The sequence below is a fragment of the Loxodonta africana genome, chromosome 18 (assembly GCF_030014295.1).
Source record: "Loxodonta africana isolate mLoxAfr1 chromosome 18, mLoxAfr1.hap2, whole genome shotgun sequence".
NCBI lineage: Eukaryota > Metazoa > Chordata > Mammalia > Proboscidea > Elephantidae > Loxodonta > Loxodonta africana.
The window spans coordinates 67,533,973-67,546,748 of NC_087359.1; positions in this window are offsets into that span (position 1 = coordinate 67,533,973).

Sequence of the window (12,776 nt, forward strand, 5' to 3'; positions counted from 1 at the left end):
TTTTCTGATATCTGGCCCCATTGTTCTGAGGGAATGGCTTTGTTTCTGCGCCCCGGCCCCTTTTTCTGTACTTTGTTTGCAGATTTTGGGGCCCCTCTGTTCCCTGTCTTAAAACCAGATTCCTCAGACTCTGCTCCAAACCCCTTGCCCAGCTGTCCCTCCAATGCTTCTGCTCATGATGGCTGGTGGAAGGCTTTGGTGTCATTGGACACTACTGTTTTCTACCAGGGACCTCTCAGCTACCACCTGTGCTTCACTCTTTAGTCATCCTGAACCCAAGTACAGGGCCAGCCCTCCACTTAATTCTCTACAGCTCAGCCTAAAAGAAACTTCAGCTTTGGATAACACTTTCCTAAAGGTTCTGGGATCATAGAAGGGAAGAACAATACAAAGAGGAAATTATGCCTGCTGTCAATATAGCTGTACTCAGATGCCAGGGCCCAGACCCCTCTCTGGGGACTCTACAGAGCAATGCTTGCTTTACTTCCAGCTGCCTCCACATGACAAAGACCAGCTCAGCTCAGAGAGAGGCTGGGTCTTCTCTCTTCCCCGATCTAATGTCTGCCTTCTTCCCATCCTCCACTTCCTGCCCTGAGATCAGGCACATCCACTCCTTTCAAGGGAAACCCTGCTCCATAAGCATATGGTAGTAGACATTCAGCGTTATTGATCTTACATAACTTCATTCAAAGGACAGTCCTATCCACTTCTCTTTCCCTCTCTTATCTCCATCAAGAAGTAAAGGAGATATATCAGCATGCTTTCTTTGAGGTCAGTTCCTTCTCTCCCATAAAGAATGGCCTAGAAAAAAACAAAAAAACTAGTTGCTGTGGAGTTGATTCTAACTTACGATGACCCCATGTATGTCAGAGTAGAACTGTGCTCTGTAGGGTTTTCAATGGCTGATTTTTTGAGGCAGATCACCAGGTCTTTCTTCTGAGGTGCCCCTGGGTAGACTCGAACCTCCAACTTTTGGGTTAGTAGCCGAGTGTGTTAACAGTTTCCATCACCCGGGGCCTCCATAGCCTGAGGTGGGGCGGGGAACTCCTTTCCCCGGGAACCAGCACTGGTTTCCAGCTCAGTTTGTTCAGAAGGAAGAAATAATTCTCTCTAACTTTTACAAACTGCCTCTCCTGTGCCCCTCGAAAGGGAGAAGGGGCAAGAAAGTCTCAGAGATATATGATACAAGGCAACTGTTCCCCAACTTATACTGCCAAGCAGAACACATTTGAATACTTAGTTTAAAACATTTGTATTCAAGTTAATGGTGATTTCATGGTTTTCTCCAAGAACAACCGGTGAGTGTTTGTGTAACTAAAAAGCACTTCGGGGTGATTTTCCTAAAAGGAAGGAAGAGCTTGCTCCCTAAAGATGAATGCAAGGTTCTTAGGGGGAAAAGTAAAGGTGTCCTGATGTGTTAAACAGCAGGGTCCCCTCACTCCCCAACTTGACACACTAAGGTTTCACGAGTTTTCATGTCCAGGTAGAGGGTCCCTCCTCTACTACATCAGTCACCTTAAGAAGTCCAGATTTCCAGGCAGAAAGGAACCCTAGAATTAGCCATTGTACACCCAGGAATCAGGGGCCTCCCTATAACATCCCCATCGATTAATCTCCCAGGCTGACTTGCATGCCTTTCATGAAGCAGAACCCCCTCCCTCCCAGACCAGTCCTTCACTGGTCAGCTCTGACAATAGAAATGTCTTCCTCAGCTTCTCCAGCTGGCTCCAGTCCCACCCCTTGGAACTACGCAGAATCTTACTGCTCTGCCTGGGACGTCACCCCACAGACATATCAAACGTATCGCTTGACCTAACCTTCTCTAGGCTGAGACAGAACACCCATTCCCTTATCCACCCTCCTGCCATCAGCTCTTAAAGCCACTGCCACAGTTTTCTGTGATATGACATCTCCCACCCCTTTCTCACTCTGGCCTTCTCCTGGGTGTATGGTCCATCTGCCTAGTTCCTTCCCATGACCTGAGCTGTGAGGGCAGACAAAGCATCAGGGCTGCTGCCCAGGTTCTGGAAAATGCATTCCTAAGACCCCTGCTCATTAGGTCTTTTTGACACTTATGTTATAGTCTGGCTCAGACAGGCCTGGGAGGTGACTGATACATGTAGGGCTTGCAGCTACAGATGTGAGTGAGTGTCTAGACATGCTCTCACTGACAGCTTTGAGTACACATGTGCAGTTCTTCTGGGTTGAAACAGAAGCAGATGATTCTAATGATGACATGAGATGAATTCTCGGAAGATGGTGGCCTGAGTGTCCATCCTACCTCCTGTTTACCGCCCATAAACCCATTGCCATCAAGTCGATTCTGACTCATAGCCACCCTATAGGACAGAGTAGAACTGCCCCAGAGAGTTTCCAAGGAGTGCCTGGTAGATTTGAACTGCTTTGGTTAGCAGCTGTAGCTCTTAACTACTACACCATCAGGGTTTCCTCTGTTTACCAACTACCCCTCAAACACGGCTTTGAACCAGTTCTCCCCGGTTCAGTCATGGTTGAGGAAGTGAAATTTTTAGAATTTTCTTTTTTTTTAATTTGAGTAAACCAGAACAGGAAAAATTACGGTTCGAAGCCCTGCTAGAAACCTAATCTCCCTGTTAGAAAACAAGAGCAGCTTGCTTGTACACTGCATACCAACCAAGTCTTTTGCCTGTTGGATTTTTTGTTTGTTTGTTTTTGAAATTTTATGGTGTTTTAGGTGAGAGTTTACAGAGCAAATTAGTCGATCATTCAAAAATGTATACACAATCAATAAATGCACACATACATAAAGAAGAAAGAGCCAAAATCAGAGAACTGTCCCTACAACTTGAACAAATACAAAGAGACTAACAAAAGAAATAGGCACCAGAAGAAAACAAACAATAAAAATTAGAGCAGAATTAAATGAATTAGAGAACAGAAAAACAGTTGGAAGTGTTAATAAGGCCAAAAGCTGGTTCTCTGAAAAAATTAACAAAATTGATGAACCATCGGCCAGACTGATTAAAGAAATGCAGGAAAGGAAACAAATAACTCAAATAAGAAATGAGATGGGCCATATCATCCAACTGAAATTAAAAGAATCATATCAGATTACTATGAAAAATTGTACTCTAACAAATTTGAAAACCTAGAAGAAAGGGATTAATTCCTAGAAACACAGTACCTACCTAAACTAACACAAACAGAAGTAGAACAGCTAAATAGACCCATAACAAAAGAAGAGATTGAAAAGGTAATAAAAAAACTGCCCCCCACCCCCGCCAAAAAAAAAGCCCTGGCCCAGACGGCTTCACTGCAGAGTTCTATTAAACTTTCAGAGAAGAGTTAGCACCACTACTACTAAAGGTATTTCAAAGCATAGAAAAACGATGGAATGCTCCCTAACTCATTCTATGAAGCCAGCATATCCTGATACCAAAACCAGCTAGACAGCAGAAAAAAAGAAAATTACAGACCTATATCCCTCATGAACATAGATGCAAAAATTCTCAACAAAATTCTAGCCAATAGCATTCAACAACATATCAAAAAAATAATCCACCATGACCAAGTGGGATTTATACCAGGTATGCAGGGATGGTTCAATATTAGAAAAACAATTAATGTAATCCACCATATAAATAAAACAAAAGACAAAAACCACATTTTATCAGTTGATGCAGAAAAGGCATTTGACAAAGTCCAACACCCATTCATGATAAAAACTCTCAGCAAAATAGGAATAGAAGGAAAATTCCCCAACATAAAGGGCATTTATACAAAGCCAACATCATCCTAAATGGAGAGAGCCTGAAAGCATTTCCCCTGAGAACAGGAACCAGACAAGGATGCCCTTTATCACTGCTCTTATTCGACATTTGTGCTGGAGGTCCTAGCCAGAGAAATTAGGCTAGACAAAGAAATAAAGGGCATCCAGTTTGGCAAGGAAGAAGTAAAATTATCTCTATTTGCAGATGACATGATCTCATACACAGAAAACCCTAAAGAATCCTCAAGAAAACTACTGAAACTAATAGAAGAGTTCAGGAGAGTATCAGGTTACAAGATAAACATACAAAAATCAGTTGGATTCCTCTCCATCAACAAAAAGAACATCGAAGAGGAAATCACCAAATCAAGACCATACACGATAGTCCCCAAGAAGATAAAATACTTAGGAATAAATCTTACCAAAGATGTAAAAGACTTATACAAAGAAAACTAAAAGATACTACTGCAAGAAACCAAAAGAGGCCTACATAAGTGGAAAAACATACGTTGCACATGGATAGGAAGACTTAACATTGTAAAAATATCTATTCTACCAAAAGCCAGCTATATACACAATGCACTTCGGATCCAAATTCCAGCGACATTTTTTAATGAGATGGAGAAACAAATCACCAACTTCATATGGGAGTGAAAGAAATCCCAGCTAAGTAAAGCATTACTGAAAAAGAAGAACAAAGTGGGAGGACTCACTCTACCTGATTTTAGAACCTATTATACCTCCACAGTAGTCAAAACAGCCTGGTACTGGTACAACAGCAGACACATAGACCAATAGAACAGAATTGAGAATCCAGATATAAATCCATCCACATACGAGCAGCTGATATTTGACAAAGGCCCAGTGTCAGTTAATTGGGGAAAAGATAGTCTTTTTAACAAATGGTGCTGGCATAACTGGATATCCATCTGCAAAAAGTTAAACAGGACCCATACCTCACACCATGCACAAAAACTAACTCCAAATGTATCAAAGACCTAAGCATAAAGACTAAAAATGATAAAGATCATGGAAGAGAAAACAGGGACAGTGTTAGGAGTCCTGATACATGGCATAAATGGAATACAAAACATTACTAAAAGTGCTGAAGAGAAGCCAGATAACTGGGAGCTCCTAAAAATCAAACACCTATGCTCATCTAAAGACTTCACCAAAAGAGTGAAAAGACCACCTACAGACTGGGAAAAAATTTTCAGCTATGACATCTCCGACCAGCACCTGATCATTAAAATCTACATGATTCTGCTAAAACTCAACCACAAACAGACAAACAACCCAATTAAAAAATGGGCAAAGGATATGAACAGGCACTTCACTAAAGAAGACATTTGGGCAGCTAACAGATACATGAGGAAATGCTCTCAATCATTAGCCATTAGAGAAATGCAAATCAAAACTATAATGAGATTCCATCTCACTCCAACAAGGCTGGCATTAATCCAAAAAACACAAAAGAATAAATGTTGGAGAGGCTGTGGAGAGATTGGAACCCTTATACACTGCTGGTGGAAATGTAAAATGGTACAACCGCTTTGGAAATTTATCTGGCATTATCTTAAACAGTTAGAAATAGAACTACCATATGACGCAGCAACCCCACTCCTCAGAATATATCCTAGAGAAATAAGAACCTTTACACAAACAGATATATGCACACCCATGTTTATTGCAGCACTGTTTACAATAGCAAAAAGATGGAAGCAACCAAGGTGTCCATCAATGGATGAATGGATAAATAAATTATGGTATATTCACACAATGGAATACTTTGCATCAGTAAAGAACAGTGAGGACTCTGTGAAACATTTCATAACATGGAGAAACCTGGAAGGCATTATGCTGAGTGAAATGAGTCAGTTGCAAAAGAACAAATATTGTATAGGACCGCTATTATAAGACCTTGAAAAATAGTTTAAACTGGAAGAACACACTCTTGTGGTTACGAGAGAGGGGAGGGAGGGAGGGTGGGAGAAGGGTATTTACTAATTAGATAGCAGATAAGAACTAAGTTAGGCGAAGGGAAGGACAACACTCAATACACGACAGGTCAGCACAACTGGACTAAACCAAAAGCAAAGAAGTTTCGTGAATAAACTAAATGCTTCGAAGGTCAGGGAAGCAGGGGCAGGGGTTTGGCGACAATGGTTTCAGGGGACATCTAAGTCAATTGGCATAATAAAATCTATTAAGAAAACATTCTGCACCCAACTTTGAAGAGTGGCGTCTGGGGTCTTAAACGCTAGCAAGTGGCCATCTAAGGTGCATCAATGAGTCTCAACCCATCGGGATCAAAAGAGAACGAAGAACACCAAGGACACAAGGTAATTACAAGCCCAAGAGACAGACGGGGCTACGTGAACCAGAGACTACACCATCCTGAGACCAGAAGAAGTAGATGTTGCCCGGCCACAACTGATGACTGCCCTGGCAGGGAACACAACAGAGAACCCCTGAGGGAGTAGAAGAACAGTGGGATGCAGACCCCAAATTCTCATAGGACCAGACTTAGTGGTCTGAATGAGACAGGAAGGACCCGGTGGTCATGGCCCCCAGACCTTCTCTTCCCCTAGGACAGGAAACGTTCCCAAAGCCAACTCATCAGACATGGGTTGGACTGGACAGTGGGTTGGTGAGGAACGCTGGTGAGGCGTGAGCTTCTTGGATCAGGTGGACACTTGAGACTGTGTTGGCATCTTCTGCCTGGAGGGGAAACGGGAGGGTAGAGGGGTTTAGAAGCTGGCAAAATAGACACGAAAAGAGAGTGAAGGAGGGAGCAGGCTGTGTCATTGGGGGGAGAGTAATTGGGAGTATGTAGCAAGGTGTATATAAGTTTTTATGTGAGAGACCGACTTGATTTGTGAACTTTCACTTAAAGCACAATAAAAATTATTAAAAAAAATATACACACAAATTGTTTTGTGATATCGGTTGCAATCCCCACAATGTGTCAGCACTCTCGGGCTTTCCTATTACACTCTGGGTTCCCCGTGTCGATTTGTCCAGGTTTCCTGTCCCTTCCTGCTTTCTCGTCTTTTCTTTTGGTAGGTGTTGCCCATTTGATCTTGTAAACTTGATTGAACTGAGAAGCACTATGTGTTATTGTTTGTTCTGTAGGCCTTTCTAATCTTTGGCTGGAAGGCGGGCTTCAGGAGTGGCTTCAGTTCTAAGTTAGAAGGGTGTCCGGGGTCCGTAGTCTCAGGGGTTCCTCCAGTCTCTGTTGGACCAGTATGTCTGGTCTTTTTTTTTTTTAGTTTGAATTTTATTTTACATTTTTCTCCTACCCTGTACGAAACCCTGTATTGTGATCCCTGTCAGAGTGGTCAGTGGGTGTAGCCAGGCACCATCTGGTTCTTCTGGGCTCAGGCTGGTGGAGGCTGTGGTTCATAGGGTCCACTAATCCTTGTTTTTTTTCTGATATTTGCCTTGTGTCTTTGGTTTTCTTCATTCTCCTTTGCTCTGAACATGATGGAACCAAAAGATGTATTTTAGATGGCCTCTTGCAAGCTTTTAAGACCCCAAGCCCTACTCACCAAAGTAGGATGTAGAACATTTCTTTATGAACTGTGTTATGCCAATTAACCTAGATGTCCCCAGAGACCATGGCCCCAGCCCTCAGCCCCTGTAACTCGATCCCTCAAAGTGTTTGGATGTGCCTAGGAAGCTTCTATGGCTTTGCATTGGTCAAATATACTGACATCCCCTCTACCATGCGCTCCTTCCTTTCACCACTTAGTGCTTGTCTACTATCTAGTTAGTGATTATCCCCCCGCCCCTCCCCTCCTTCTTAACCATCCAAGATTGTTTGTTTTTTGTGTGTTAACCTTTTCATGAATTTCTATAATAGTGGTCTCATGACTTATTTCATTCTTGTCCTCAAGATTCATCTATGTTGTGATGTTTCACAGATTCATCATTGTTCTTTATTGTTGCATAGTATTTCATTGTGTGTATTTATTTATCATAGTTTGTTTATCCATTCATCTGCTGATGGGCACTTAGGTTGTTTCCATCTTTTTGCTATTGTGAATAAAGCTGAAAAGAATATGGGTGTGCATATGTCTATTCATGTGACGGCTCTTATTTCTCTAGGATGTATTCCTAGGAGTGGGATTTGCTGGGTCATATGGTATTTCTACTTCTAGCTTTTTAAGGAAGCACCAATTTTTTTTTTCCAAAATGGTTGTACCATTTTCCATTCCCACCAGCAGTGCATAAGAGTTCCAATCTCCCCACAACCTTGCCAACATTTGTTAATTTCTGGTTTTTTGATTAGTGCCAGTAATGCCAGTAATGTTGGGGTGAGATGGTATCTCATTGTGGTTTTGATTTGCATTTCTCTAATGGCTAATGATCGGAAGCATTTCCTCATGTGTCTGTTAGCTGCCTCAATATCTTCTTTGGTGAGGTATCTGTTTATATCATTTGAATTATTTGTCTTTTTGTTATTGAGGCGTTGAAGTATTCTATAGATTTTGGAGATTTAACCTCTATTGGATAGGCCATAGCCAAAATTTTTTTCCCCGTCCGTAACTCTCTTTTTACTGTTTTGGTGTCATGCGAAACCTGGACAATGAATAAGGAAGACCAAAGAAGAATTGATGCCTTTGAATTATGGTGTTGGCGAAGGATATTGAAAATACCATGGACTGCCAAAGAACCAACAAATCTGTCTTGGAAGTAGTACAGCCAGAATGCTCCTTAGAAGCAAGGATGGTGAGACGACACCTCATATACTTTGGACATGTTGTCAGGAGGGATCAATCCCTGGAGCAGGATATCATGCTGGGCAAAGTAAAGGGTCAGCGAAAAAGAGGAAGACCCTCAGCAAGAGGGATCGACACAGTAGCTGCAACAATGGGCTCAAGCATAACGATTGTGAGGATGGCACAGGACTGGGCAGTGTTTCGTTCTGTTGTACACAGGGTCTCTATGAGTCAGAACTGACTCGACGGCACCTAACAACAGCAACAAGTGTTTAATTTTTAGGCGCTCTGATGTATTTAGTTTATCTTCTGGTGTTTGTGCGTTGTTATTTACGGTTTATATTGAATTTATGCCATGTTTTTTATTGTGTTGACTCTGTTTTTTCTTCCATGATCTTTATCATTTTAGGTTTTATATTTAGGTCTTTTATCCATGTTGCATTAGTTTTTGTGTATGGTGTGAGGTATGGGGTCTGTTTCATTTTTTCACAGATGGACATCCAGTTATTCCAGCACCACTTGCTAAAAAAACTGTCTTTCCTCATTTAATGGACTTTAGTCCTTTGTCAAAGATCTGTTGACCATGGGTGGATGGATTTATGTCTGGTTTCTTGATTCTGTTCCATTGGTCTCCATGTCTGTCATTATACAGTACTAGGCTGTTTTGACTACCGTGGCTGTGTAGTAGGTTCTGAGATCAGGTAGTGTGAGGCCTCCTACTTCGTTCTTTTTCTTCAATAATGCTTTGCTTATCCAGGACCTCTTTCTTTTCCCTATAAAGTTGGTGATTAATTTTTCCATGTCGTTAAAGAATGCTGTTGGTATTTGGATCGGGATTGCATTATCTCTGTAGATTGCTTTGGGGAGAATCGACATTTTGACAATGTTGAGTCTACCTATCCATTAGCGTGGTGCGTTTTTCCATTTATGTAGGGCTCTTTTCTTGCAATAGTGTTTTATAGTTTTCTTTGTATAGGTCTTTTAGGTCTCTGGTTAGATTTATTCCTAAGTATTTTATCTTTTTAGGGACTATTATTAATGGTATTGTTTTCTTGGTTCCCTTTTTGAAGTTCTTGTTTTTGAAGTTCTCGTTGGTGTATAGGAATCTAATTGATTTTTGTATATTGATCTCGTATCCTGCTACTCTGTTGAAGCTTTCGATTAGTTCCAGTAGTTTCCTTGTGGAATCTTTGGGATTCTTTATGTATAGGATCATATCATCTGTGGATAGGGATAGTTTTCCATCTTCCTTTCCAATTTAGGTGTTCTTTATTTCTTTTTCTTGCTTCATTGCTCTGGCTAGCACTTACGGCACAACGTTAAATAGGAGTGGTGATAAAGGGCATCCTTATCTTGTTGCCGTTCTCAGAGGAAATGCTTTCAGCCTGTCTTCATTGAGAATGATGTAGGCTGTTGGCTTCCTATAGAACAAAAACAAAACCCAAACCCGTCGCTGTCAGGTTTATTCTGACTCATAGTGACCCTATAGGACAGAGTATAACTGCCCCATAGGGTTTTCAAGGAGTGTCTGGTGGATTCAAACTGCCAACCTTTTGATTAGCAGCTGAGCTCTTAACCACTGCACCACCAGGGCTCCTGGTTTTGTATAAAAACCCAAACCCGGTGCCGTCGAGTCGATTCCGACTCACGACCCTATAGGACAGAGTAGATCTGCCCCATAGAGTTTTCAAGGAGCACCTGGTGGATTCGAACTGCCAACCCTTTGGTTAGCAGCCATAGCACTTAACCACTACGCCACCAGGGTTTCCTGGTTTTGTATAAATGCCCTTTATTAGGTTGAGGAATTTTCCTTCTATTCCTAGTTTATTAAGCGTTTTTATTAGGAATGGGTGTTGGATTTTATCAAATGGCTTTTCTGTGTCGACCGACATGATCATGTGATTCTTTCCTTTTGTTCTATTCATGTTGATTGATTTTCTAATGTTGAACCATCCTTACATACCTGGATTGAATCACAGTTGGTTGGGGTGTATTATTTTTTTGATATGATGCTGAATTCTATTGGATAGAATTTTGTTGAGCATTTTTGCATCTATATTCATAAGAAATATTGGTCTGTAATTTTGTTTTCTTTTTTGGTATCTTTTCCTGGCTTTGAAATCAAGGTCATGCTGGCTTCACAGAATGAATTTGGGAGTATTGTTTCCTTTTCTATGCTCTGAAACAGTTTGAGGAGTGGTGGTGTGAGCTCTTCTCTGAATGTTTGGCAGAATTCTCCAGTGAAGGGATCAGTCCCTAGAGAAGGATATCATGCTTGGTGAAGTAGAGGATCAGGGAAAAAAAGGAAGACCCTCAATGAGATGGATTGACACAGTGGCTGCAAAGATGGGCTTAAGTATAACAACAATTATGAGGACGGCGCAGGACCAGGCAATGTTTTGTTCTGTTGTACGTATGGTCACTATTAGTCGGAACCGACTCAATGGCACCTAACAACAACAGATGAAGGTTTATAGAACAAACTAGCTTCTCATTAAACAATTAATACATATATTGTTTTGTGACATTGGTTGCCAACTCCACGACATGTCAACACTTTCCTCTTTTGACCTTGGGTTCCCTATTACCAGTTTTCCTCTCCCCTCCTGCCTTCTCATCCTTTCCCCTGGGCTGGTGTGCCAATTTAGTCTCATTTTGTTTTATGGGCCTGTCTAATCTTTGGCTGAAGGGTGAACCTCAGGAGTGATTTCATTACTGAGCTAAAACGGTGTCCGGGGGCCATGCTCTTGGGTTTTCACCAGTCTCCGTTGGACAAGTAAGTGTGATTTTGTGTGTGTGTGTGTGAGTTAGAATTTTGTTCTACATTTTTCTCCAGTTCTGTCCGGGACCGTCTATTGTGATCGCTGTCAGAGCAGTCAGTGGTAGACTGGCACCATCTAGTTGTGCTGGACTCAGTCTGGTGGAGACTGTAGTGCTTGTGGCCCATTAGTCATTTGGACTAATCTTTCTCTTAGGTCTTTGGTTTTCTTCATTCTCCATTGCTCTAGACGGGGTGAGACCAGTGGAATATCTTAGATGGCAACTGACAAGCTTTTAAGACCCCAGATGCAACTCACTGAAGTAGAATGTAGAACATTTTCTTTATAAACTATTGAGCTAGATGTTCCCCAAGACCATGGTTCCTGTCTCATTTCTAATGTGGGTTTTTTGCTTCCTCTCCTGTTTTTCTTTTGTTAGTTTGGCAATGGCTTGTGGATTTTGTTGATCTTTTCAAAGGATCAACTTTTGGTCTTGATGATTCTTTATACTGTTTTTCTGTTCTCTTTTTCATGTATTTCTGCTCTAATCTTTATTATTTCCTTTCTTCTGGTGCCTGTGGGCTCTTTTTGCTGTTCTCTTTCTATTTATTTGAGTTGTAGGTCTAATGCTTTGATTTTGGTCCATTCGTGTTTTTTGATGTGTGTGTTTATTGCTATAAGTTGACCTCTGAGCACTGCCTTTGCTGTGTCCCAAAGATTTTGTTATGGTGTGTTTTCATTCTCATTTGATTCTAGGAATTTTTTTTTATTCCCTCTTGTTTCTTCTATTACCCCATCATTTAAAAAAAAAACCCCACTGCCGTCGAGTCGATTCCGACTCATAGCGACCCTATAAAAGCAGGGTGTTATTCAGTTTCCATGTAAATGATTTTTTTTTCTTGATCTTCTTGTTATTGATTTCTGCTTTTATGGCATTGTGATCAGAGAGAATCCTTTGTATTATTTTGATGTGTTAGATTTTATTGGGGGTTGTTTTGTGGCCTGAAATGTAGCCTATTCTGGAGAATGTTCCATGAGTGCTGGAAAAGAATGTATACTTTGTTGCTGCTGGGTGGGGTGTTCTATATATGTTTATGAGGTCAAGTTGGGTGATTGTAGCCTTTAGGTCTTCTGTATCTTTGCTGAGTTTCTTTCTAGCTGTTCTGTCCTTAAGGAGAGTGGTGTGTTGAAGTCTATTATTATTGTGTAATTATTTCTCTTTTCAGTGCTGTTTGTGTTTGTTTTCTGTATTTTGAAGCCCTGTTGTTGGGTGTGTAGACATTTATTAAGGTTATGTCTTCTGGATGAATTCTCCCTTTAATCATTATATAATGTCCTTCCTTGTCTTTTTTTTTTTTTTTTTTAAAAAACAAAGCCAATTTTTATTGCTCTGGGCTAAACCAGCAGAGAAAGACCTGGGAACACAAGAACTTGGGTTCTCGGCCTCCTGGGAAGCTAACCCTCTGTACTTGGGACCTGGTGACCACCTGCTCATGGGCCGGGTCCCCACCAAAGTCTATGTGCCACCAAGTCCTGGGAGCAGGG